General features: G+C 41.9%; 1 pseudogene; it reads right to left on the bottom strand.

Moving 5' to 3' along the window:
- Window positions 1-1992: 1992 nt before the first annotated feature.
- Window positions 1993-27024, bottom strand: LOC116476167 (cytochrome c homolog; annotated as a pseudogene).
- Between the last annotated feature and the right edge of the window lie 747 nt (window positions 27025-27771).

The raw sequence follows: 27771 nt of genomic DNA, 5'->3' as shown, positions 1-27771 counted from the left end.
GCTAATTTTTTTGTATTTTTAGTAGAGACGGGGTTTCACCGTGGTCTTGATCTCCTGACCTGGTGATCCGCCCGCCTCGGCCTCCCAAAGTGCTGGGATTACAAGCGTGAGCCACTGCGCCCGGCCTATAACTTATTCCATTTAGTGTGAATATTTTCTATATTTTAAGGAGAAATATTCATGTGTTTAATCAGAAAATGCTTCTCCAGACCCTACTGGGAGTGCCATGTTATGGATGGAATAAATACCCTATTACCTTTAAGGAAACAAGCAAAAAAGTCTGTATTTGCAACACATCTGTCCCCAGGAATTTGGACTAAAGACTTGAGGGCTATGGACAGGTGCGGTGGCTCACGCCTGTAGTCCCAGCACTTTGGGAGGCCAAGGTGGACAGATCACGAGGTCAGGAGATCGAGACCATCCTGGCCAACTTGGTGAAACCTCTTCTTTACTAACAATGCAAAAATTGGCTGGGCATGCGGCCGCCCCTTCTGGGATGTGAGGAGCGCCTCTGCCCGGCCGCCCCTTCTGGGAAGCGAGGAGCGCCTCTGCCTGGCCGCCCCTTCTGGGGTGTGAGGAGCGCTTCTGCCCGGCCGCCCTGTCTGGGAGGTCTACCACAGAGGCCAGAAGCAATGTGGGGGCTGGATGTGGTGGCTCATGCCTGTAGTCCCAGTATTCTGGGAGGCTGAGGCAGGTTGATCACTTGAGACTAGGAGCTCGAGACCAGCCTGGCCAACATGGCGAAACATATGAAAAATACAACTGTCAAACCAACCAACGAACCAAGCGACAACAAAACAGGTCTACCCTGGAGTCATACTCTAATTTTTTCTATTTTCCTCCCTTTCTGATCCTTTATCCCACTTTCTTTTTCTTCCTCTTCCTTCTCCTTCTTCTTTGTCAAATAGAGGATTGAGTTATTATCATTGATCCATACAAAGTCCCTCTCTCATTTATTTTCTTTAATTCCCACCCCCCATTTCTATTCCCCGTCTTCCCATGTGCAACCTTCCTACTATGTTTGATATGCATCTTTTTGTTCGTATGTACTTTTAGAAAATGTTTATTGTTTTGTGTGCAAAAATAAAATTTAAAAATGTGAAAAAAAATTGGCTGGGCATGGTGGCATGTACCTGTAGTCCCACCTACTCGGGAGGCTGAGGCAGGAGAATCACTTGAACCCGGGAAGCGGAAATTGCAGTAAGCCGAGATCGTGCCACTGCACTCCAGCCTGGCAACAGGGCAAGACTCCATCTCAAAAAAAAAAAAAAAGACTTGAGGGCCTGTAAAACCGAACAGTGGGATTCCACTAGCCAAGAAAATGAATGATTTACAATTACGTATATCAACGTGAATGAATCTCAAAAGCAGGTTGAATGAAAGAAAGCAAGTCACAGGAAAAAACATTCAGCATGATACATGTTACATTAAGTTTAGATTCTAACAAACTTAGCATGATACTGCTTAGGAATGCATACATTTTATCAGTAACTAAAAGTAAAGGAATCATAAAGACAGATTCTGAATGGTGGCTCCTCTCTGGGTGGGTAGGGGCCCAAGGTTTAAAGATGATAGAATGGGTGGCACTTTGGCAGTACACTGGCACAAATGCTTGCTAAAGCTTCTGCAGGTAGGGTTCCTACTTGTGGCCAGGAAGAGCCAGTGGGGTATGAGAAGGAGATATGGATTCTATAACCAGAAGGCTGCTGTAGATCTCCTACAATGACTTCTTTCCAAAGTTGGAGTTTTGAAACTGTATCTAACAGGACTCTTGACCCAGTTTTCTAGGTTTTCCCTTCTCTTTGCCCTAGATTTAACTTAATATTCCCTGATTAGACTAAAGCAGAATTGGTTCAGATGAGGAGCTGGCAAGAGATAGTGTTCTGTCATTTATGATCTGAATTCTGGTTTATGAAATCTATTAACTTATAATATACATAGAAAAGTTATGAGACATTTCTGTTTTGTAATAAAAAAGGCAGTGGTCAATTCTTACTCCTTAGTAGCTTTTTTGAGATAAGCTATCAAGCCTACCCTTTCTGCCTTTCTTCTTAATGCTGGTGAAGCTCATTTTTGTTCCAGGGATATACTTCTTGGGATTCTCCAAATACTCCATCAGTGAGTACCTCCTCTCCCTAGGTGGTGCCTTTATTCTTATTGGCATCTGTGTAAGAGAATCCAGCATCCTGACCTGTCTTCTGCCCAAAGATACCGTGAAGATTTGACCCTGTCTTGTGCTAGCCTCCCTTTTCCATGGTGTGGCACTGGACACACTTCTCAACAAAAGTCTTCTTGCCTTTCTCAACATCACCTATATTTAATTCTCTTTTTTGTCACTGGTGCTACAAAGGTTCCCATTTAGAAGCTGGACATCCCACTCTCTCTAGCTCTACTTTTTGTATCCATTAACCTACCTTTACTTATCCTTCTTCCCCCAACACTTCTTATGCTCTCACAACCACAATTCTACTTTTTACTTCTATGGGGTGTCTCTCCCTCTTTTTTTTTTTTTTTTTTTTTTTTTTGCTCCCACTGTATTAGTCCATTTTCACACTGCTATAAAGAAATTCCTGATACTGAGTAATTTATAAAGGAAAGAGGTTTAATTGACTCACATGTCCACACAGCTGGGGAAGCCTCAGGAAACTCACAATCATGGCAGAAGGGGAAGGAGGAACCTTCTTCACAAGGCAGCAGGAGAGAGAGAGAGGGCGTGTGAAGGAAGAACTGTCAATCACTTATAAAACCATCAGATCTCATAAGAACTCACTCACTATCATTAGAACAGCAGGGGGAAACTGCCCCCTTGATCCAGTCACCTCACACTGGGTCCCTTCCTTGACACGGGATCATGGGGATTATACTTGAAGATGAAATTTGAGTGGGGACACAGCCAAACCCTATCACCCACATATGAAGAAGATGTGGCATTTATCTTTCCATACTTGATTTACTTCACTTAACATAATGTCCTTCAGGCACATTTGTGTTTAGCAAAGCAATTATCAACTACAAACCTGAACAAAAAGAAATCCTCCTGCATTAGTCAAGAGTCTTCAGAGAAACAGAACCAATAGGATGTGTACATAGAGAGATTCATTTTAAGGAAATGGCTCACAAAATTGTGGGAACCGGCAGGTCTGTTATCTCCAAAACAGGCCAGCAGGCTGGAGACTGAGGGAAGAGCTGATGTCATAACCTTGAATCTGAAGGCAGTGTGGGGGCAGAATTTCTTCTGCCTTGTGGGACCTCTGTCTTCTCTTAAGGCCTGCAACTGATTAGATGAGGCCCACTCCCATTATGGAGGGTAATCTGTTATACTCACAGTCTACTGATTTAAATATTAATCACATCTAAAAAAATACCTTCACAGCAAGTTTGACCAAACAACTGGATATGATAGCCTAGCCAAGTTGATACATGAAATTAACCATCACATTTTCCATTTTCCAAATCGCAGTAAATGGCAGTACCATGTACCCAAATGCCCAAGTAAAAAACATAGAATCTTCTAGATCCTTTCTCCTCCCTCACCCTGCATACCCAAGTACTGAAAATATGAATTCCCAAACATTTCTAGACTTCATTCCTTCCTTTTCTTCTCCATGCCTACTGACAAACCATTGTCTCTTACCTGAATTGTTAAAATAGCCCCCTAACAGTTCTTCCTGCCTCGAGTCTCACCCTCCTGTTAAATTTCAAAACCATTAAATTCACTTCTCTCTGAAAATGCTTCAGTTATCCTCTATTGTTTACTAAACAGAATTTAACTTCCATAAGGCATGGCCCACAAGGCTTTTCATGATCTTGCCCCTGATCACTTATCCAGCTTCATCTCTCACCACTGCATTTTATTTACCCCAAACCTAGACAGCTACTTGCAGGCTCCAAACACCCTGTGACAATTCAAGTGCTGCTCCCTCTACTAGTAATGTCTTGCCCATATGGAAAATGTTCACTCTTCCATCATCACATTCCAAATTTTCCTTCTTCCCTGACCATGCCCACCTTCCACGCACACTTCCTACAATACAGACTTACATTCTCTTTTTTCTGAGTTTCTTTAGTATTTGGCTTACACTTCTATTGATCACATTTCATATGGATATTAAAATATATTTACATGGTTGTCATCACTATTAATATATGATCTTGTTAAAGGATTATGTTTTTGTCTTTATTCATCTTTTTACCCTCAGTTCAAAAGACAAAGCCCAAGAGGGGCTTCAAGACAGCTGACTTGAGGCATATTGTACTCAGCCTCCTCAAAAAGAACCAAAATAGTGAGTAGATAATCACACTTCAAATAGATTGTCCAAGAGAGAAAACTGGAATTCAATCGAGATGTGACAGGAAATACCTAAAGCAAGGCAGAAAGGGAAGTGAGGTGGCCTGCTAAGGTGAGACTGGCTGGAACACTGGAGAGACTCCCCAGCATGGGGTAAGGGTAACTGAGAGACCCCGCAGTGGTCCACATTTCCACTGTGGACTACCGCAATCCTAGCCACAAGAGAACCCCTTCACCTTTGTGGGCCTGAAACTGACATAGAGAGCTGCCTAGGGAGCACACAAAGGCACTGCTCCAGAGTGGGAGCTCATGCTTGGCCCCCCACACACCCTGAGTCATAAACAGCTATAACATGGTGCCATTTTGAGAGCCCAACCACCAACAGACCACACACTGCCCTGAGGCTCAATAGCACCTTCATCACCACATTGCTGGAGCTCCACTGACATTCCCCACCTGCATCACTGCCATGGCTGGCTGCTGCCACCTGGGCCAAGGTGCAGGCCACAGGCAGTCACTCTACAGCCTCCAATAGTGGAGCCATCACACATTTTAGTGTACCCAGAGAGAGTCCCCCACCTGCCCAGCCTGGCTTTGCCCACATCCACCCACTCATGCCAGAGCATGTAGTCTAGGGACCTGGGGATCACCCAGTCCATCACCAATGGCACCTGAGCACTCCTGCTGGGGGCCTGAAGTTGGGTCCACCCACCCTGCTGCTACCACCACAGCTGGCACCTACTTGCACACACCACTTGCGGGCCTGCAGAGTGGCCTGTCCAGCCCATCACAGCCACTGCTATCACCAGCACACATCACTCGAGACACAGAGGGTTATCTTGCCACTGCTAGTGCCATCACTCACACCACACCTGTTGCCCAGGAGCCCAGGAACTCATCCACTCACCCAACTCACTGCTGACACTATCAGCATCTGAGCAAGCCACTTGGATGCCCAAGAATCAGCCCACTTAGACCTGCTAACACCAGTGCCAGCATATGCTGCTCAGGAGCCCAAGGACGAGAATGCTCAGCCTACTACTGCCACCACTGGGGCCCAAAGACTGGCCCGCCCATTGTTCCAGTCCTCAGCAAAACTTCGTAACAGCCTCCATTAATAGTCACACCCTAAGTTACCGAGGAAATCACAGATACCACTGACACTATTTACAGCTAAAGAAATCATACAAAGACTAGACTACCATGTGCATTCAGTGTCAAAGCCACAGTGCCCTATCTAAACAATACCATAGAAACATCTTCAGGAAAAAGTCTTCCCCTACAAAAGTAAAATCAAAAAATTGGAAGAAGCAACTGTTACACCAGATGTGCAGACATCAATGTAAAAACACAGGAAATATGAAAAAATAAGAAAATATGACCCCTCCAAAGGAACACAATAATTCTCCAGCAACAGATACCAATGAAAAAGAGATTTACAAAATCCTAGAAAAATAATTCAAAACATTGGTCGTTTTAAATTTCAACATTTGAAAACTTCAACAATAGACTAGAACAAGAAGTAAAGATCTCAGAACTTGAAAACAGGTCTTTTGCAGTAACACGGTCAGATAAAAATAAAGAAAAAAAAGATCAAAGCCTAAATAACATATGGGACACCATAACATGTCCAAATATTAGAATTTCTGGAGTCCCAGAAGGCACCTATCAATAATAACCTTAAATGCAAATGGATTAAACTTTTCACTTAAAAGATACAGACTGGGTGAATGAATTTTGCTTAAAAAAATGGCCCAATGACTTACTGGTTACAAGAAACTCATTGTAAAGACACATATAGACAAAGTAAAGAGATGGAAAAAGACATTCCATGCAAACGGATCAAAAGCAAGAGGGAGTAGCTATACTTATATCAGATAAAACAGACTTTAAGATAAAAACATGACAAAGAGACACAGAAGGTGATTATATAATGATAAAGGGATCAATTAAGGAAGATGATATAATAACTTTAAACATAGACTTATTTATGCACCCAGCATGGGAGGACCCATATGTATAAAGCAAATATTATTAGATTTAAAGGGAGAAATAGACTCCAACACAATAACATTTCAAGACTTAACACCTCATTCTCAGCATTAAACAGATCATGTAGACAGAAATTTAACAAAGAAATATTGGTTACATTGTATTAAGCACAAGTAAAAAATAAAAATAAGAAGGAAACATTGGATTTAAACTGCACTTTAGACCAAATGGACCTAACAAACATATAGAGAAGATTTCATCTAACAGCTACAGAACACAGATTCTTCTCATCAGCACATGAAACATTCTCCAAGACAGACCATACGATAGGACACAAAATAAGTCTCAACAAATTTTTAATATCAAAATCATATCAAATACCTCCTCAGACCACAATAGATAAAACTAGAAATCATTAACAAGAGAAACTTTGGAAACTGTACACATACATGGAAATTGAACAACATGCTCCTGAATGACCATTAGACCAAGGAAGAAATTAAAGAGCGAATCAAAAAATGTTTGAAAGAAATGAATATCAAAACATAACATACCAGAACCTATAAGATACAGCAAAAACAGTGCTAAGAGGAAATATTATAGTAATAAGGGCTTACATCAAAAAAGGAGAAAGATTTCAAATAAACAATCTGGTGCACCTCAAGGAACTAGAAAAGTAAGAACAAACTAAACCAAAAATTAGCAAAACAAAATAAATAGTAAAGATCAGAGCAGAACTAAACAAAACAGAGACTTTTAAAAAATTACAAATGATCAATTAAAAAAACTACAAAGGATCAATGAGATGAAAAATTGAAAAGATGAACAAAATTGATAAACCACTTGCTAGACTAATCAAGAAAAACAGAGAATAACTACATCAACAAAATCCGAAACGAAAAAGGAGATGTTACAAGTGATATCATAGAAATACGAAAGATCATCAGAAACTATTTTGAATAACTATACACTAACAAATAGGAAAACCAAGAGGAAATGGAAGAAATTCCGTGCGTACACAACCTACCAATATTGAATCAGGAAGAAACAGAAAACCTGAACAGACCAATAACAAGTAATGAGATTAAAGCAGTAATAAAAAGTCTCCAACAAAGAAAAGTCCAGGACCAGATGGCTTCACTGCCAAATTCTACCACACTTTCAAGGAAGAACTAACACCAGTTCTCCTCAAACTATTCCAAAAAATTTAAAAGGAGGGAATTCTAACTCATTCTACCAGCATTACCCTGATACCAAAACCAGACAAAGACACAACAAAGAAAGAAAAAACTGCAGGCCAATCTTCCTGATGAATATAGATGTAAATATCCTCAATAAAATACTAGTAAACTGAATTCAACAGCACATCAAAAAATAATACAAAACAATCAAGAGGGATTTATCCCAGGGATGCAGGCATGATTTAAAATATGCAAATCAATAAACATCATATATCGCATGGACAGAATGAAGAACAAAAACCATATGATCACCTCAATAGATGCAGAAGAAGCATTTGATAAAATTCAAAATCCCTTCATTCTTAAAAAAAAAAAAAACTCTTAACAAACTAGTAGGCATAGAAGGAATGTACCTCAACATAATAAAGGCCATACACAACAAAATAGCAACTAATATCATACTGAATGAGGAAAAGCTAAAAGCCTCTAAGAACTGGAAGAAGATAAAAATGCCCACTTTCACCATTCCTATTCAAGTTAGTACTGAAGTCCTAGCCGGAGCAATCAGGCAAGAGAAAGAACTAAAATGTATCCAAATTGGAAAAGAGGAGGTCAAATTGTCCCTCTTTGCTGATAATATGATCTTACATTTAGAACAACCTAAAGACTTCACCAAAAAAAAACTTTTTTAGATCGATAAATTCAGTAAAGTTGCAGGATATGAAATCAACATAGAAAAATCGACATTTCTATACACCAATAATGAACTAGCTGAGAAAGAAATCAAGAAGGCAACCCCACTTACAATAGCTACAAAACAATTAAAATACCTAAGAATAAAGTTAACCAAGGAGATTAAAGATCTCTACAAGACAAACTACAAATTGCTGATAAGAGAAATTGAAGAGGACACAAAAAAATGGAAAGAAATCTCATGCTCAATGATCAGAATTAATATAGTTAAAATGATGACCATTCTGCCCAAAGCAATCTACAGATTCAATGTCATCCCTATCAAAATACCAACATCATTTTTCAGAGACTTATTTTTAAAAATCTTAAATTCATGTGAAACCAAAAAAGAGTCCAAATGGCCAAAGCAATCTCAAGGAGGAAGAACAAAGCTGGAGGTATCAAACTGCCTGACTTCAAAATATATTACAAGGCTATAGTAACCAAAACAGTGTGATATTGGTATAAAACAGAAACATAGAGCAGAATAGAGATTCTTGAAATAAATCTACATATCTACATATCTACATGTTTACTTTGATTTTCAGCAAAGGCACCAAGAACATACATTGGGGAAAGAATACCCTCTTCAATAAATGGTGCTGGGAAAAATAAATATCCATATATAAAAGAATGAAACTAGATCCCTATTTCTTACCATATACAAAAACCAACAAGAGGAATTAAAGACTTAAATGTAAGTCCCCAAATCACGAAACCACTAGAAGAAAACATAGGGAAAACACTTCAGGACATTGGCCTAGGTAAAGATTTATGGCTAAGACCTCAAAAGCACAGACAAAAACAAAAATAGACAAATGGGACAACATTAAACTACAAAGCTTCTGCACAGCAAAGGAAACAACACAGTGAAGAGACAGTCTGTTGAATAGGAGAAAATATTTGCAAACTATTCATTCAGCAAGGAATTAATATCCAAAACACACAAAAAACCCAATTAAAAAATGAAATAATCCCATTTAGACATGAGCAATGGACATGAATAGACATTTCTCAAAAGTAGACATACAAATGGCCAAGAAGTATATTAAAAAATGATTACCATTACTAATCATCAGGTAAATGCAAATCAAAACCACAGTGAGATACCATCTTACCCCAGTTAAAGTGGTTATTATTAAAAAAAAAAAAAGAGAGAGAGAAACAACAGACACTGGAAAGGATGCAGATAAAAGGGAACTTATACACTATTGTTGAGAATGCAAATTAGTATAGCCACTACGAAAAACAGTATGGAGATTTCTCAAAACACTAAAAATGGAGCTACCATATGATCCAGTAATCCCACTACTAGGTATTTACCCAAAGGAAAATAAATCAGTACATCAAAGGGATACCTGTACTCACATGTTTATTGCAGCACTATTCACAATAGGAAAGATATGGAATCCATCTACAGATGAACGGATAAAGAAAATGTGGCATTCATACACAATGGAATACTATTAAGCTATAGAAAAGAATGAAATCCTGTTAGTTGTGTAACATGGATGAAACTAGAGGTCATTATGTCAAATGAAATGAGCCAGGCGCAGAAAGAAAAACGTCACATAGTCTCACTCATATGTGGGAGCTAAAAAGTTGACCTCATGGAGGTACAGAGTAAAATGATAGAAGAGGCTGGAAAGGATGTGTGGGTGGGAGTGAGAGATGAAGAGAGGTTAGTTAATGGGTACAAACATACAGTTAGATAGAGATAAAAGATACACATTCTTGGGGAAAAATCTAATCTGATTAAAAATGGGCAAAAGACGTGAATAGACATTTCTCAAAAGACATGCAAATGGCGAACAGGTATATGAAAAGCTGTTCAACATCATTGATCATCAGATAAATGCAATAACTATAATGAGATATTGTTTCACCCCAGTTAAAATGACTTATATCCAAAAGACAGGCAATAACAAATGCTGATGAGGATGCAGAGGAAAGGCAACACTTGTACACAGCCGGTGGGGCTGTGAATTATTACGACTACCATGGAGAGCAGTTTAGAGGCTCCCCAAAACACTAAAAATAGAACTACAAATGATCCACAATCCCACTGCTAGGTATACATCCCAAAGAAAGGAAATCAGTGTATCAAAGAGAGATCTGCACACCCATGTTTGCTCCAGCACTATCCACAATGGCCAAGATTTGGAAGCAACCTAAGTGTCCATCGATAGACAAATATATAAAGAAAATGTGATACATCTACACAAGGGAGCGTATTCAGCCATAAAAAGAATGAGATCCTGTCATGGGGAACAACACAGATAGAACTGGTGATCATTACATTAAGTGAAATAAGCCAGGCACAGAAACTTTGCAAGGTCTCACTTATTTGTGGGAGCTAAAAAAAAAATTAAAACAATTGAACTCGTGGTGATAGAGAGTAGAATGACGGTTACTAGAGGCTGGGAAGGGTAGTGGTGGATGGGAGAAGTAGGGATGGTAAATGGATACAAATATATAGTTAGATATAATGAATAAGATGTAGTATTTGATAGCACAACGGGGTAACTGCAGTGTAAAATAATTTGTTATATATTTTTAAATACCTAAAGAGTGCAATTGGATTGCTTGTAACACAAAGGATAAATGTTTGAGGGGATGGATACCCTATTTACCCTGATGTGATCACTATGCAAGGTATGCCTCTATCAAAATATCTCAGGTACCCCATAAATATACACGTCTCTTATGTACCCACAAAAATTAAAAATTAAAGAATTTTAAGATAGAAGTTCTAATGTTCAATAGCAGATTAGGGTGACTGTTATCAGCAACAATGTATTGCACGTTTCAAAGTAGCTTGATGAGAGGACTTGAAATATTCTCAACAAACAGAAATAATAAATGCTTAGAGTGATGAGTAACCCCAATACCCTGACTTGATTACACATTCTGTAACAAATACTCACATGTACACCATAAATGTGTATAATACTGTATATCAATAAACACATCAAAGGGAAAACTTATAAGACAAAGTCCAGTATAGTGCTCATCACTTAGCAAACATCCAATAAAGGTTTGCAATGACCTTTTCACTTGTTTGTAAACATCTCCTTCTAGAACTAAGCTTCTTTTGGGGAATAACTGTTCGGTTTACCTTGTGCCTTGCAAAGTACTTGGCATATAAGAGACATCTAATAAAGATATTTCAAATGAATGAGCACTTCAGCCATTAAATTTGATCATCTCAACCTCAAATATGCTCCCCATTTTTCTTATACTGAAATATTCAACTAGGTAGAAATGTTGTCCTTGGCATGGACTAGTCTTCTACTTTTTTGTGTTGTTTTTTCTACCTATCCCCACCCATCTTAGGGAGTAGCATGGTATCAGGTACATGCTAGAAATACAATTATTATTGTGGATGAAATGATGAATAGGTTATACACTTGTGCATTCTTTTCTCTGAATCAGAGCTTTCTCATGTCAAAACTTATCCCTGACCCTTGCATCGTGAACTGTGGAAAACCAGGCTGAGAGAGTCTATCCAACTAGGTCAACTCTGCCCAGGAGAGATGAAACGACTGTCTCTTGTGATTAACCTATACACATCTCAAGAAGGCATGCACTCATACTCTCCAGGAGGATTATATTTCATCTTGATGATCAGATGAAGGATGAGGACAGGAAGAGTCAGACGGAGGAAAGCCACTGCTAAAGAAGAGATGCATGTACCTTGGGGCTAAAATGAAGCCATAGCTAACCAGGGTGAATTAACGCAAAGGAAGTTGCAGCTTCATCTAGAGCCAAAAAGCAATAGCTCACCTTGAACCCAGAAACACTATTACATCTTGAGCAAGCAGCACCAAGAAGGTGATAAGCCCTTTACATGATCTTTTATCAGAGTTCCGGGTTTCCTGATCCTATTTACAGCTGAAGTCCTGGACTCCCTCAGCTTATTCCCACCTTTACTCCTTAATTCTCTATTCCTTCTGATTGTATCTTCTCTTTTGAGGTCCAAGGTCAACTCTCCAGACAAATATGACTTCTCCAATGTGATCCTCAGCCCCTCTCTTGGAAATGGTTTTATAGGATAAGCAGTGTAGCAGAACGGAAAGAGTAGGAGCTTTGGGGTAATGAGACGAGCACTTAAATTCCACTCACAAGCTGTCACCTCGGATAAGCATCTTAACCTCCAAAGCCTCTGTTTCTTAATAAGCTTAATAATATCTACCCCGTAGGGTAGGTTTGTGTATCAAATGAGATAAAAAAGAGTAGTTGCTATAATCAGCATCATTAACCCTCTTTCTTTATTGGCATCTGTCCTGAAGTAAACACCTTTCCCATCTGGCTTCAGTCCTGGAGAGTCAACCCTACTTTTCCAGGAATCCCTGGTGAGGAACAAATTCGACAGAAAAGTTCTCTGTTTGGGTTATTGTTGGTTCCTTAAAAACCACCTTGCTGTTCACAAGAGAGCTTTTAAAACTTGAGCACTTACTATATAAACACACCTCAATGAACATGCCCATCTACTGTAAGATTCTTGAATGTAAGATAAGGTGCTCTGCCCTAGAATGGTGGATGAGAAGGAAGTCCCCACCTTTCCAGACAAGGCTGAAAGCTTAGGAAAGTCACACAGATTGACAGAGATCCAATAGCTGCTGTCTCCCTCCTGTTTAAAACACAGCCTGGAGAGTCTGACCTTGCAGTTACCCAGGTTTCTGGTGCTAACTCACAGTCCCTGAGAAAATCAGCACCCTGGGGCACATTAATCATTCTCTTTCACAAAGATAAAATATTTTCTCTACTGATCCTGGACAGGGAGCTTGCCTAGAAATGATCTGCATTCTAAGGTGACTCCTTTTAATCTTCTTGTCTCATGGAAATGTCTTTCCATCCAGGGTTCTGCCTGCATCCTGGCACTCTCCTCATAATTTACCATGGTACTATGGTATTCAGAGATCTCAGAAGTTATGTAATTTAACCCCAAATTTGTACATAGAAAGAAACTGAGGCTCAGAGAGGGGATAAGGCATGACCTAGAGGCACAGCAGACAGAGCCAGACTCAAGTCCAGATACTTGTCCAGCTGCCTGTCCCACCAGACAAAGGGCAATCATGCATTGCCAGTACCACCAATACCACACCTTAGAAACCAGCTGCTGTTAAGAAACTAGGCCTCAAGGATCTCTTTTTCCCAGCCACTCGGGAGGGGAGAGGGAGTCTCGCTCTGTCATCCAGGCTCTGGAGTGCAGTGGTGCAATGTCACCTCACTGCAAGCTCCGCCTCCTGGGCTCACACCACTCTCCTGCCTCACCCTCCCGAGTGGCTGGGACTACAGGCGCCCACCACCACGCCCGGCTAATTTTTTGTATTTTTAGTAGAGACGGGGTTTCACCGTGTTAGCCAGGATGGTCCCAATCTCCTGACCTCGTGATCCACCCGCCTCAGCCTCCCAAAGTGCTGGAATTACAGGCGTGAGCCACCATGCCCGGCCAAGGATCTCTTTCTTATATGCTATGTGATCCTGAGCTGGTTACTTCTCCTCACTCCTCAAAGCATGGTCCCCAGACCGGCAGCCTCAACAGCACCTAGGAGCTTGTTGGAACTGCAGAATCTCAAGCCCTACCCCATACCTGCTTTTAACAAGACCCTCAGATTGTATAAGTTTGAGGACCACTGACTTAAATTATCTGAGCTTCTATTTCTTCATCTGTTAAAGGGGATAATAGTGTCTGCCTTATGAGTTTGTTCCCAAAAAATTGACAATAAGGTAACTTGCAAGCAGTAAGATGGCTTTATTTGAAAGCTCAGAGAATTTTTTCAAGGAAGTTTAAAACTCAGACACATAGCAATAGTAAAGAAAATCTCTGTATACTGCCTCAATTTAATTCAAATATCTTATAACTTAGGATAATGATTAAAGCAGGAGCTAGAAACTAATTCAAATTATGAGGCAATATATAGTTGTTGGCTCTTGGATGAGACTGCCTGGGTTTGTGCTTTTTTTTTTTTTTTTTTTTTTTGACAGAGTCTTGCTCTGTCACCCAGGCTGGAGTACAGTGGCACGATCTCGGCTCACCGCAACCTCCGCCTCCTGGGTTCAAGCGATTCTCCTGCTTCAGCCTCCCAAGTAGCTGGGATTACAGGCATGCGCCACCACACCCAGCTACTTTTTGTATTTTTAGTAGAGACAAGGTTTCACCATATTGGCCAGGCTGGTCTTGAACCTCTGACCTCGTGATCCTCCTGCCTCGGCCTCCCAAAGTGCTGGGATTACAGATGTGAGCCACTGTGCCAAGCTTGTTCATTTACTAGAAAGGTAAGCTTGAGCAAGCTTTTACCTTCACCAACCTCTGTTTCTACACCTGTAAATTGAAGCTAATAATGCATCATGTGGTAGTAATGCAGCATCTCAGGGAGAGAATCAGTAAAGTACTTAGCATAGGGCCTGGCACATAGTATATGTTCCCACCATCATTGTAATCTTCATCATCACCATTGACAATCATATCGATGTCACTCAACAACTGCAACTTGGAAAGGTTTCCACATAGGGAATTTTGGGAAGGCTTCCTCATAAAGAAACCATTCCACTTGGGACATCTTCTTGATAACAGACAGGGCAGGAACTTCTCCTTCTAATGTGAATAATGAACTGCAGACTTCATTTCCCTCCTGTGAAGACATGTTTATGAGTGGCAAGAAAATTCAGCTTTCTCCTATTTAAGCCAGACTTCTTTAACTCCTTACTAGTTCCTTTACTCTAGCCTATTAAGTAAAATTTTATATTTGTCATAAGTTTTTGTAGGGAAGAGCTCAAGATACTTATATATAGCCTGACAAATAATGGCATTTCAGCAACTGAACAGCTATGTTCAGTTCACAATTACTAACTAGACTTTGACCAAGTTTTCATGCAATCTGAAATGTGAATTCTCCATGAGGGCTTTGCAGAATACTAGGACTCTAACTCCCTAACTTATCCCCCTGCCCCCAAAATTATACTAATTAAGCTGCCTCCATCTTTCATATCAGAGTAAGTTCCAGAAAAGGAGATTCAATTCAGCTCACATTTTAGTGTAAGCACTATATTAGCTCAGTGCAATCCTTAGGAATAAAGCCTAGAGACCTTTGATAACTAGTAAATGATATCTGAGTGACCTTGGTAATTTGCCCAAAGTCACACAATTGGTCAGAAAAGATGACATCACCCACCTACCTTCCTTCCTTCCTTCCTTCCTTCCTTCCTTCCCTCCCTTCCTTCCCTCCCTTCCTTCCGTTCCTTCCCTTTCTTTCTTTCTTTTCCCTCTGTGACCCAGGCTGGAATCTAGTCGGCTCACTGCAGACCCCCTGCCTCCGGCTCCCCTGATTCTCCTGCCCCGGCCTGCGGGCTGCCTGGGATTGCCGGCGCGCGTCACCACCGCTGCCTGCTTTTTCTCCTTTGGCTGGAGGCGCGGTTTCACCATGTTGGCCAGGCTGGTCTGCAGCTCCTGACCCCGAGTGCTCTGCCCGCCTCGGCCTCCCGAGGTGCTGAGACTGCAGACAGAGTCTCGCTCACTCGGTGCTCGGTGTTGCCAGGGCTGGAGTGCGGTGGCGTGGTCTTGGCTCGCTGCAGCCTCCACCTCCCAGCCACCTGCCTTGGCCTCCCAGGGTGCTAGGATTGCAGCCCCTGCCCGGCCGCCACCCCGTCTGGGAGGTGGGGAGCGTCTCTGCCCGGCTGCCCCGTCTGGGAAGTGAGGAGCGCCTCTGCCCGGCCACCCATTGTCTGGAAATGAGGGCCCTGCCCGGCCACCCCACTGGAATGAGGACCTGCCCGGCCCCCCCTGCCCGGCCGCCCCGTCTGGGAAGTGAGGAGCGCCTCTGCCCAGCCGCCCCGTCTAGGAAGAAGTGAGGAGCGCCTCTGCCCGGCCGCCCCGTCTGGGAAGTGAGGAGCGCCTCTGCCCAGCCACCCCATCTGGGAAGTGAGGAGCGTCTCTGCCCAGTGCCCGGCCGCCCCGTCTGGGAAGAAGTGAGGAGCGCCTCTGCCCGGCCGCCCCGTCTAGGAAGTGAGGAGCGCCTCTGCCCGGCTGCCCCGTCTGGGATGTGGCGAGCGCCTCTGCCCGACCGCCCCGTCTGGGAGGTCTACCACGGAGGTTAGAAGCAATGTGGGGGCTGGACGTGGTGGCTCACGCCTGTAGTCCCGACGCTCTGGGAGGCCGAGGCGGGTTGATCACTTCAGGCTAGGAGTTCGAGACCAGCCTGGCCAACATGGTGAAACATATGAAAAATACAACAGACAAACCTACCAACCAACCCAGCGACAACAAAACAGGTCTACCCTGGAGTCGTACTCTAATTTTTTCAATTTTCCTCCCTTTCTGATCCTTTATCCCACTTTCTTTTTCTTCCTCTTCCTTCTCCTTCTTCTTTGTCAAACAGAGGATTGAGTTATTATCATTGATCCATACAAAGTCCCTCTCTCATTCATTTTCTTTAATTCCCACTCCCCATTTCTATTCCCCGTCTTCCCATGTGCAACCTTCCTAATATGTTTGATACGCATATTTTTGTTTGTATGTATTTTTAGAAAATGTTTATTGTTTTGTGTGCAAAAAAAATTAATTTAAAAAAAAAAAAGAAAAGATGACATCCAGGTCTTAAAAAGTACTAAAGTTGCAGAGTCCAGTGTCTCCCAATTCCAAACACCATATTTGTTCTTCTCAGTGTTTAACCTAACCTCTCCTGCTTTGGTCTAAGCCTATCTATCCACTCTTATTTTACCACTGACATACAAATTTTTAGTGATTCCTTTTTAAATCTCACTTACCTTGCCCTTCATATAGATATCATCTAGGGGAAAATAAGTCCAACCCCATTGGTCCCAGAGTTCACTACCTTTGACTGAGAGGAGGTGAACCAAGGTGTGGTATGTTCATTCCCTTAAGAGTTAGGGTAAAGAAAGGTGTACCCTGTGAATTGTGAGGATCCTGACATGATAATCTAGATATCTGTCTCTGAGCAACAGAGAGCACAGGGAGTAATTACAGGCTCTTGCTTTTGTACTGAGCTCAACAATTTTCAAAGCATATCCACATCCTGTTGAGCCTTCCAACCATCCCATGAGGAGGGCAGAGCAGGAATTATGATTAATGAGGCTCAAAAAAGGCTAAATGATTTTTCCAAAGTCACAAAGCTAGTGAGCAGTCAGGCTGGGACCACAGCCTAAGCCAGGGCTTTCTCTCACACACATTGGAAAAGAAAGCTCAGGATGGATCATCCCTTCAGCTATTATTAGAAATTCTCTGATCATCAGCTGATGCTTTAATGGGGCTGAGCTAGTGGTCAGATGTGAATAAGAATGGTACACAAATCCACCACCATGAGGAAGCCTGGGGAGGGGTAGGATAGAGAAAAGGGGAGAAGAGGAGGGTTCCAAGGACAAACATCTTAAACTCCAATCCACCTTTTTATCAAAGACTAGATCTGATGGTGCCAAACCAACCCATTTGCAAGCTTTTTCTCCCTCAGTTCCTAGACTAGGTGATCCTGGGGAACAAGAGCTTTGCATCCCAGTGATCTGTGCCTTGCTGGGCACAGGGTAAAGTCTCATATAGATTTGATGAATGAATGGATAAACAAATGAATCACTATGTGTCCACACTAACTCCAGGTTTTGTCTTTCACAAGGCTTCTTGAACGCACCTTGGTTCCACCCCTCCCCAACCCTGCATCCTCTCCAATGTTTGACCCAGGTCAGTGTCAGGGCTCCAAATCAATAAGAGAATTATAGTCTAATAAAGGTCTGAGCCTGGCCCAGCACAGAGCACAAGCCTCTGTCATACTGAGACAGCAGTTTTCAGTTAAGACAATCCAAGCAGTTCTATTGCTCCTTCCCTTCTGGCACATCAGATTGACATTTCTCCCAGCAGGGGGATTTCTTGTTTCAAAACAAAACAAAATCAATACAGTTTCATTAGCCATCCAATGTAATAAACTAAACTTGCCCCAGATGACAGCCTCTAGGTCCAAATCTGACCAATCCAAGATGAGTCTGAGATACCAAAGGAATGTATCCAAACAGTCTCCAATTCCCCCGCCCTCCCCTCTCTCTCCTGAGCACCATCAGCCTGATCTTGTTCTTTATCACATCTGCCTGACCTTCTGCACAGTCTCTTAATCACTCTCCTGGGCTCCAGGCTCTCTGCTCTCCAGTCTTTCCTCCATCTCATCTGAAATTTTTCCTCCTCTCTATGGCATTTGAGGTCCTTCCTAATGTGACCCACCCCTCCTGACTGATTTCTCTCCACTCCTCCCAATCAAGCTACAGATCAACAGACGCACTCCCCAGAGAGCAAATGAATTCCCTATCAGGAGTTCTCAGCATGAGAACTCCTCATTTTTCAAGGCCCACTTACTCTGGGAAGCCTCCTTCAAAGGCCCCCAAAAAGGAAGTTACTCTCTCCTCCATGATCTCTTAGTATTTTATTCATGTCCTAATACCTGGCACATCATCATAATTTTGGTTTACAGGCATACTTCGTTTAATTGCACTTTGCTTTACCGAACTTCACAAATAGTGTTTTTTTACAAATTGAAGGTTTATGGCAGCCCCATGTTGAGCAAGTCTATCAGGGCCATTTTTTCTGACAGTATATGTTCATTATGTGTCTGTGTCATATTTTGGTAATTCTCACAATATTTCAAAACTTTGTCACTATTATTATGTCTGTCACGATGATCTGTGATAAGTGATCTTTGATGCTACTATTGTAATTGTTTTGGGGTGCTATGAATTGCACCAATATAAGACAGCAAACTTAGTTTATAAATGTTGTGTGTGTTCTAACTGCTTCACTGACCAGCCGTTCCTCCAACTCTTTCCCTCTCCTTGGGCCTCACTATTCCCTGAGAAATAACAATATTAAAATTAGGCTAATTAATATCCCCACAATGACCTCTGGTGTTCAAGTGAAAGGAAAAGTAGCAGTCTCTCACTTTAAATCAAAAGCTAGGAATGATTAAGCTTAGTGAGGAAGGCATGTTGGAAGCCAAGATAAGTGGAAAGCCAAGCCTCTTACACCAGTTAGCCAAGTTGTGAAAGCAAAAGAAAAGTTCTTAAAGGAAATTAAAAGTGCTGCTCCAGTGAATACACAAATGATGAGAAAGCAAAACAACTTTATCACTGATATGAAGAAAATTTTAGTGATCTGGATAGAAATCAAACCAGCCACAACATTCCCTTAAGCCAAAGCCTCATCCAGTACAAAGCCCTAACTCTCTTCAGTTCTATGAAGGCTGAGAAAGACGAGGAAACTGCAAAAGTATAAAGCTAGCAGAGGTTGGTTCATGAGGTTAAAGGAAAGAAGTTGTCTCCAGAACATAAAAGTGCAAGGTGAAGTAGAAAGTTCTGATGTAGAAAGAAGCTATGAAAATTTATCCAGAAGATCTAGCTAAGATCATTGATGACAGTGGCCACACTAAACAACAGATTTTCAATATACATAAAATAGCCTTCCATTGGAAGAAGATGCCATTTGGGATTTTCACAGCTAGAGAAGTCATTGCCTGGCTTCAAAGCTTCAAAGGATAGACTGACTCTCAGGGGCTAATGCAGCTGGTGATTTTAAGTTGAAGTCAGTACTCATTTACCATTCTGAAAATCCTAGGACCCTTAAGAATTATGTAAAATCTACTCTGCCTGTGCTCTAGAAATGAAAAAACAAAGCCTAGATGACAGCACATCTGTTTACAGCATGGTTTATTGAATATTTTAAGCCCACTTTTGAGAACTACTGCTCAGAAAAAAAAAGATTTCTTTCAAAATATTACTGCAGACCAAGCATGGTGGCTCATACCTGTAATTCCAGCACTTTGGGAGGCCAAGGCAGGTGGATCACTTAAGGTAAGGAGTTCAAGACCAGCCTGGCCAACATGATGAAATCCCATCTCTACTGAAAATACAAAAAAAAAATTAGCCAGATGTGATGGTGCATGCCTGCAATCCCAGCTACTAGGGAGGCTGAGGCAGGAGAATCACTTGATCCTGGGAGGTGGAGGTTGCAGTGAGCTGAGATTGCATCACTACATGCTAGCCTGGGTGACAGCGAGACTCCATCTCAAAAATATATATGTATTACTTCTCACTGACAATGCACCTGGTCACTCAATAGCTCTGATGGAGATATACAAGGAGATTAATGCTGCCTTCATGCTTGCTAACATAACACTCATTCTGCAACCCATGAATCAAGGAGCCCTTTCCATTTTCAAGTCTTATTATTTCAGAAATATATCTCCTAATGCCAAAGCTGCCATAGATAGTGATTCCTCTGATGGAATGGAGCAAAGTAAATTGAAAACCCTGTAGAAAGTTTTCACCACTCTAGATGCCATTAAGAACATTTGTGATTCACGGCAGGAAGTAAAAATATCAACATTAACTGGAGTTTGGAAGAAGTTGGTTCCAATCCTCATGGATGACTTTGCAGGGTTAAGCGGAGCCCAGGTTGGACACAGTGGCTCATGCCTGTAATCCCAGCACTTTGTGGGGTGGATCACTTGAGCCCCGGAGCTCAAGATCAGCCTGGGCAACATGGCAAAACTCCATCTCTATAAAAGATACAAAAATTAGCTGGACATGGTGGCATGTGCCTGTAATCCCAGCTACTCAAGAGGCTAAGGTGGGAGGATTGCTTGAGCTCAGGAGGCAAAAGCTGTAGTGAGCCATGATTGTGCCACTGCACTCCAGCCTGCGTGACAGAGTAAGACTGTCTCAAAAAGAACTGGAGAGATGTGACCAAATTGTGGCAATCTCATGATAAAACTTGAATGGATGAGGAGTTGGAGTTGCTTCTCAAGGATGAACAAAGAAAGTGGTTTCTTGAGATGGAATCTACTTCTGGTGAAGATGCTGTGAATGTTGTTGAAACAACAATATTAATAAAGCAATAGAAAGCTTTGAGAGAATTGACTTCAGTTTTGAAAAAAGTTCTGCTATGGTTAAAATGGTACCAGACAGCATCATGTACTACAAAGAAATCTTTCCGTGAAAGGAAGGCTCAATTGATGTGGCAAACTTCATTTTTGTCATTTTATTTTTTTATTTTATTTTATTTTATTTTATTTTATTTATTTATTTTATTTTATTTTGAGGCAGGATCTCACTCTGCCATCCAGGCTGGAGTGCAGTGGCACAACCTTGAATTCCTGGGCTCAAGCAACTCTTCCACCCTACCCTCCTTAGTAGATGGTAGTATAGGCATGCACCACCACACTCAGCTAATTTTTTTTTATTTTCTGTAGACACAGGGTCTCACTATGTTGCCCAGGCTGGTCTTAACCTCCTGGCCTCAAAAGAGTCTCCCACCTCAGCCTCCCAAAGTGCTGGGATTTACAGGTATGAGGCAATATACCCAGCCTGTTGTCTTATTTTAAGAAATTGCCACAACCACTCCAACCTTCAGCAACCAAAATTGAGACGAGACCCTCCACCAGCAAAAAGATTACAAGTAGCTGATGGTTCAGATATCATTAGCTTTTTGTTTAGCAAATAAAGTACTTTTAAGGTATGTACTTTTTTGTAGATATAATGCTTTTCACACTTTAATAGAGTTTATAGGGTAAACATAACTTCTATATGAACTGCGAAACCAAAACGTTCTTTTTACTCACTTTATTGCGTTAGTCTGGAACTGAACCACATTATTTCTGAGCTATGCCTGTACTTGTCTCTTCCCCTACTCGTAAACTCCTCTAAGGAAAGAAGTCTCCCGAACATAAAAGTATAAGATGAAGGAGCAAGTTCTGGTGTAGAAGCTGCAGCAATTTATCTAGATGATCTGCGATTATTGATAATGGTAGCCACACAAAACAACAAATTTTCCATGGAGATTAAATAGCCTTCTATTGGAAGAAGATGCCATCCAGGACTTTCATAGCTAGAGAAGAGAGTACAATGCCTAACTTCAAAGCTTCATAGGACAGACTGACTGTAGGCTAGGTTTGGAGTATTATTCAACCTTCAGACATTCTTGAACACCCCATGCCTACCATAGTATCTGTACCAAGCACACAAAATATGTTGAGCTGCACTGAAAGAGGTTATTGAAGATTGTCAAAATGTCAGGCAATTCACATGTTGCATAATGGTAAGAGCTCTTGAAAGTTAAAGAACACCTACCTAAGAGTATGTAAATTATTAAAACATTTTAGAGGGCAATATAGCAATACATTCCAACATTTTAAATATGCAAACTCTTTGACTCAGCCATTCCATTTCTACAGATTCTTCCTATAGACATTCTTACGTACATGCACTAAGAAATATCTACAAGGATGTGCAGTACAGCTTTGTTTTGTTTATAATAACAAAAAAAATACAAAGTATCCATTAATAGGAGCACCAGTTAAATGAATAATGTTATGCCTATACCCTGTAATACTACTGAGTTACTAAGAATGAAATAGAATTCTATATACAAACTTGGGAAAATGTCCAAGATATAATGATAAGTCAGAAAATTAAGCTGCAACACAATGGAAAGAAAGTGCACCAATCCATTAACAATATTATCTTCAGGGTGAGGAATTAGAGAATAATTTTATTCTGTACTCTATACATTTTCATACCTTTTTATTTCTAAGGAAGCAATACATTTATAATAAAAAAATGCATTTTCTTAAAAAGTAGAAGCCCACCCTCCACTACACCCCCAGCTTCCCTTTTCGATGCAGTGGAAGATAACCACTGGGCTATTCATGGGCTGGAAAAACTAGAATCTGCTTTTCTCCAGGTGCTCCAAGAGAGAGGCATAGCTCTGATGGCTGCTCCCTCCCAGCTGCCAATCACGCCCTCTCTTCCTCTGATGATTCTACTGTAGGATGGGGGGAGAGCATAGAACAGGATAGGCAGGAGAGGGGCAGGTAGGTGGGAGAGCTCTGACATCAAAAGCTGCCTCTGCCTGTCTTTCCCCTCAAGTCTGCCTTGTCAAGCCCAAAATTAGAAGGGAAATGAACTGTAGCTAAATCAGCTAACTGAACCAATAAACAGCCCTCCACCTTCACTTCCAGTGACATCGATCCAGTGATCCTGGACAGGGTCCCCCAGCAGTAGAGAGTTCTGCAGACACACAGGCTGACCTGTCCAGGTACTGCCTGTAGGAGGCAGATGGGGACACAGCTACTTGAAAAGGAAAGGACAGAAACAACTGGATGAATTCCATGAATTGGTAAATTGCCTAATCTAATTTTTCTCTTTGGGTAAGGGTCCTTTGTCTCTGCTTCAGATGGTGGAAAGGTGCACCAGAGTGAGGCTGCTGCCAGCTTTCTTCTAACGACATGCCGGGACCCAGGCCTGTTATTACCAATATTCTAGAATCTGAGGAAAGGGCATTATGCCAGATGAGCCTCTCCCTCCCTCCCACTGTGTAAGCTTTAGAATCTGAACTGGACTGAGCGGGCCTGAAGTATACACTTCTGGTAAATAAAAATAATTCTAATATTATATTATTAGCTCTAGTAATGCTATTATTATTAGTTAGGTAATAGCTCAATAAATACCACCTTCTTATTCTGTGTCAAATGCTGTGCCAAGTGCTTTGTATGCATTATCTCACTTTAAAACAATCGTGTGGTAAGTACGATTATTATCCAACTTTTAAAAAATGAGAACACTAATCCTCTATTAAATAACTTTCAAAACATCACTCAACTAGTAAGAAGCAACACTAAGACTGGTTTAGTTCCATTCTTAACTATGAAACTGTGGTGGTTTGTAGAGTAGAATCTTGGCAATCATGAGGAATACACCAAAATGAAACCAAAATACCTACTAAGAAAACAAACTTACCTCCCTCTTAAAATTTTGTAAAACTGCAGGAAAAGATATTTTCAAAAAAAAATAAACCAATTAACATGAGAGGCATTGGGTACATTGGGTAAATACCCAGACAACAGAGTCAGACTACCTAGGTTCAAATCTCAGCTCTCTACCATCTACCATCTATGTGACCTTAGCAAACTGTTTAAACCTCTGAGCCTCAGTTTCTTCATTTTTAAAATGTGTTGTTTTGGCTGGGCGTGGTGGCTCACATCTGTAATCCCAGCACTTTGGGAGGCTGAGGCAGGCGGATCACTTGAGGTCAGGAGATCGTGACAAGCCTGGCCAATATAGTGAAACCCCATCTGTACTAAAAATACAAAAATTAGCTGGGTGTGGTGGCACACACCTGTATAATCCCAGCTACTCAGAGGCTGAGGCAGAGGTTGCAGTGAGCTGAGATTGCTACGCTGCACTCCATCCTGGGTGACAGAGCAAGACTCAGACTCAAAAAAGATAAGGATTGTTTTGAGGGTTAGAAGAGTTAATATAGTAAGTGTATTTCTTTCCTATTGCTTCTGTAACAAATTACCACAAACTTATTGGCTTAAAACAACACTAATTTATTACCTTACAGTTCTGGAGGTCAGAGGTCCCAAATGCGTCTTACTGGGCTAAAGTCAAGGTCTGTGTTTCTTCTGCAGGTTCTAGGGGAGAATTGATTTCTTTGCCCTTTCCAGTTTTTACAAACCACTTGCAGTCCATCTTCAAAGCCAGGATCTTCACATCACTCTGACCTCTGCTTTCTTTGAACATCCCTTTTTCCGACTCTGACTCTTCTGCATCCCTCACTCCCTCATAGATATCCTTGAGTCCACATGGATAATTCAAGGTAATCTCCTCATCTCAAGAGTCTTCATTTACTCACATCTGCAAAATCCCTTTTACCATGTAAGGTAACATATTCACAGGTCCTAGGGATTAGGATCTGGATATCTTTGGAGTCATTATTCTACCTGTCACAGTTATATATAGAGATAGAGATATATATATAGATATATACATACTAGTAGCAACATTAAAAATAAAAAAGATTACCCATAACCAAATCAGAACTTTTAGGGAATTCCTGAAAGATAAAAAAAAAACAAGTGAGGTCATATTGATGATATAATCATAGCCCAAAATACGATGAGATTATTGGGGATAGCTCCAGAGAAGCACCAAGCTTGGAGTCAAAATATATAAGGGATAGAAAGGACTCTGCTCAATTAAAGCACTTCAACAGCAGTATTTGAGTCTGTGGGTCCTACTGCATCCCCTGCCTCTTCTAAGAGGCAGACAGCAGAGTTTTCCCGGTGAGGGTGAGTTGTGTGGCATGATGGTCTAGACAGATGGGGAGCCCCACACGCAGCAGACAAGCTACCAGCACAAGCCTATAAGCAGCACCTCCTGCCTCTCCCCAGGGACAATGGTAGTTAACTGAGTCCATCTGATTCCCTCAGGAACTTGGCTGGAGAGGAAGGAAAGTCAGACATCTGGGAGAGAGAGGACTCAAGAATACCTTGCCGGTTATTCTCTGCTTGCCCTTGGCCCCAGCAGCCCTGATCCATTCTCCATTCTCCTCTCCTCTCCTGTGGGGCTGACCTCTATGAGTGCATTCCCAGGGTCCTTTACCCTCTAGCTTCCAGCCATGGGACAACTGGCAGGAGGCTGAAGACTGGAGGAGGGAAAGGCCATGGTATTTATTTCTCCACCCACTCCATCCCACCATGTCTGCCTTCCTCTGTGGCCACAGTTTCTGCCTTCCTCAGTGGCCACAGTTCCTGTCAGGCAGCCTTTAAACAGCTCCAACTTCTAACCAGCCTCCAAGATCACCATCTCCCTAGGCCTCAGAGTGGTGATGGCTCCTAGTGTTGTGAGTGTCTCTGCCAACACCTTTGCAAATAGTCCCTGCATTAAAAAGTTGCTTCAAAAATCCCAGCCAAGGAATGCTATCTGTGTCCTGCAGGTCCCTAGAATGATCCAGACTTCCAAGAGAAACTTAGTGGTGCAGCAACACAGTGAGGAGCTACAAGGTCCTACTCCTGCAGCCCTGGATCCTGAACGTCCCTCCTGCCCCAGGGCTCATTCTGCCCAGCTGTGCTGAGGACCCCTCCCTTCTCCTGAGCAGAGGCCTTGACTTTCCCTGATCCCTAGGGCTGGGCTTACACATCTGTTTTGCATACTACTACCTGTCTTTTTAATAAATGTTCCATTCTCTTGTTCGCACACCACCTTCACTGGCCAGGCAGCTGACAGGCAGTTCCCTCACAGCTGCTGGTGGCTAGGAGAGCTGGCACAGCATTTGGGAAAGACTGCTTTATGGCAGCCACCTTTAGCTTAGCTCTGGGCTCATCAGAAGGAGGAAAGGACCACTCGGAGCCTGGATATGGACTTGGAATTGGGCCCAGAGACTCTACACAGTTATCAAGGAGACAAAAACAAACAAAGCAGGAGCAATTAGTGCCCTGTTAAAAGGGAGGCTCATCTACACACATTTCCTTCTGATTAAGGTGGTATCCCCTCGGCCGTTTTTCCTGTGATGATTATCTTCCCATCTCATGTCCTTCAGAGGAGACTCACAGCTCAACCTCACAGATTTGTTCACAGCTTCACAAACCTAGCATATTAACTAAGCTGCTGTGGGAACTAAACTCTTGCAATTCCTTCATGTCCTGATTTCATTAACATTTTTAAACTCACTGTTAACTAAATTTTCTTACACCTGTTTGCATATTTTATCTGGGAGACAACCTGCCACAGAGTATTGACCTGTAAAATGAGAACCTAAAGACTAAAAAATAAACCAAGAATCTAGATAAAAGCTAAAAATAACTTCAATCACTCTTTAGAGATGCTGGAGAGGAGAAAGTTTGTGCAGCCATCACAGTTGGATTAACTAACTTCTAAGTCCCCTTCCAGTTCTGAGAATCTTTGAGAGAGTGGCTTTTGCCTAGAAGGTTCAGTATCACGCTGGTAGGCCCAGCCACATCCATTGCCAGGATTTGCATCCCTCGCCAGGATCTGCATCCCTCGTACTCTGGTGATGAGTTGGAGAGCGTTCTTTAGCTCCTATCTGAAGCAACAACCTCACCCAGCCTCTGAGACAGGCATGATAGCTTCTTCCTGACCGTCTCTGCATTGTTCCCTTGGACTGTCAGTGTCCCAAGGATGAGGACTATGTCTCTGCACCTCTCCTTGCTCAGGCCCTGGACACAGTAGGCTCTCAGAGAATGTGCACTGAATGAATGAGTGACACTCCCTATGCCTAAACCCATATCCTTGTAGGCTTCCTAGCAGCCCTAGAAACCATGAGTTGATTTATTTGAGACCCTCTTTGGTGTTCCACACGAAGACTACAATACTAAATATACTATTTTCCAAACTTTTTGTCACCTAGATTGTGTCACCTAGATTAGAGAAACTGTGATTCAGTTTCTCTAGTCAGAAGCACTAGTCTAGTGCTAGAACTGAGTTGCATGGGGAAAGAGCCATAGCAAGAGGCAACAATTATCTTGTACAGATCAGAGCTAAACTGACTTGGCTGTGGAGCCAAGAACTGGGGCAGCAGCTTCCTAATAGTGCAGCTTCCTGATTTGGGCAGAGGCAGCAACTCTGCAGTGTGATTTGGGGGAGCCATTTCTAGAAGGTCAATTTAGATTGTTTCTTCAACTCTCCCAGAAATTCTGTGAGCTACAAATACTTTTTCATAAACTTCTTTCTGCTTAGCCAGGTAGAACAGATTCTGTCATTTCTAATCGCACTGCCCTGACTGAC

This window comes from Hylobates moloch, unplaced genomic scaffold (genome assembly GCF_009828535.3).
Source record: "Hylobates moloch isolate HMO894 unplaced genomic scaffold, HMol_V3 SCAFFOLD_11, whole genome shotgun sequence".
Taxonomy (NCBI): Eukaryota; Metazoa; Chordata; class Mammalia; order Primates; family Hylobatidae; genus Hylobates; species Hylobates moloch.
The sequence above is the reverse complement of the archived record's forward strand: the minus strand, read 5'-3'. Positions and strand labels throughout refer to the sequence as shown.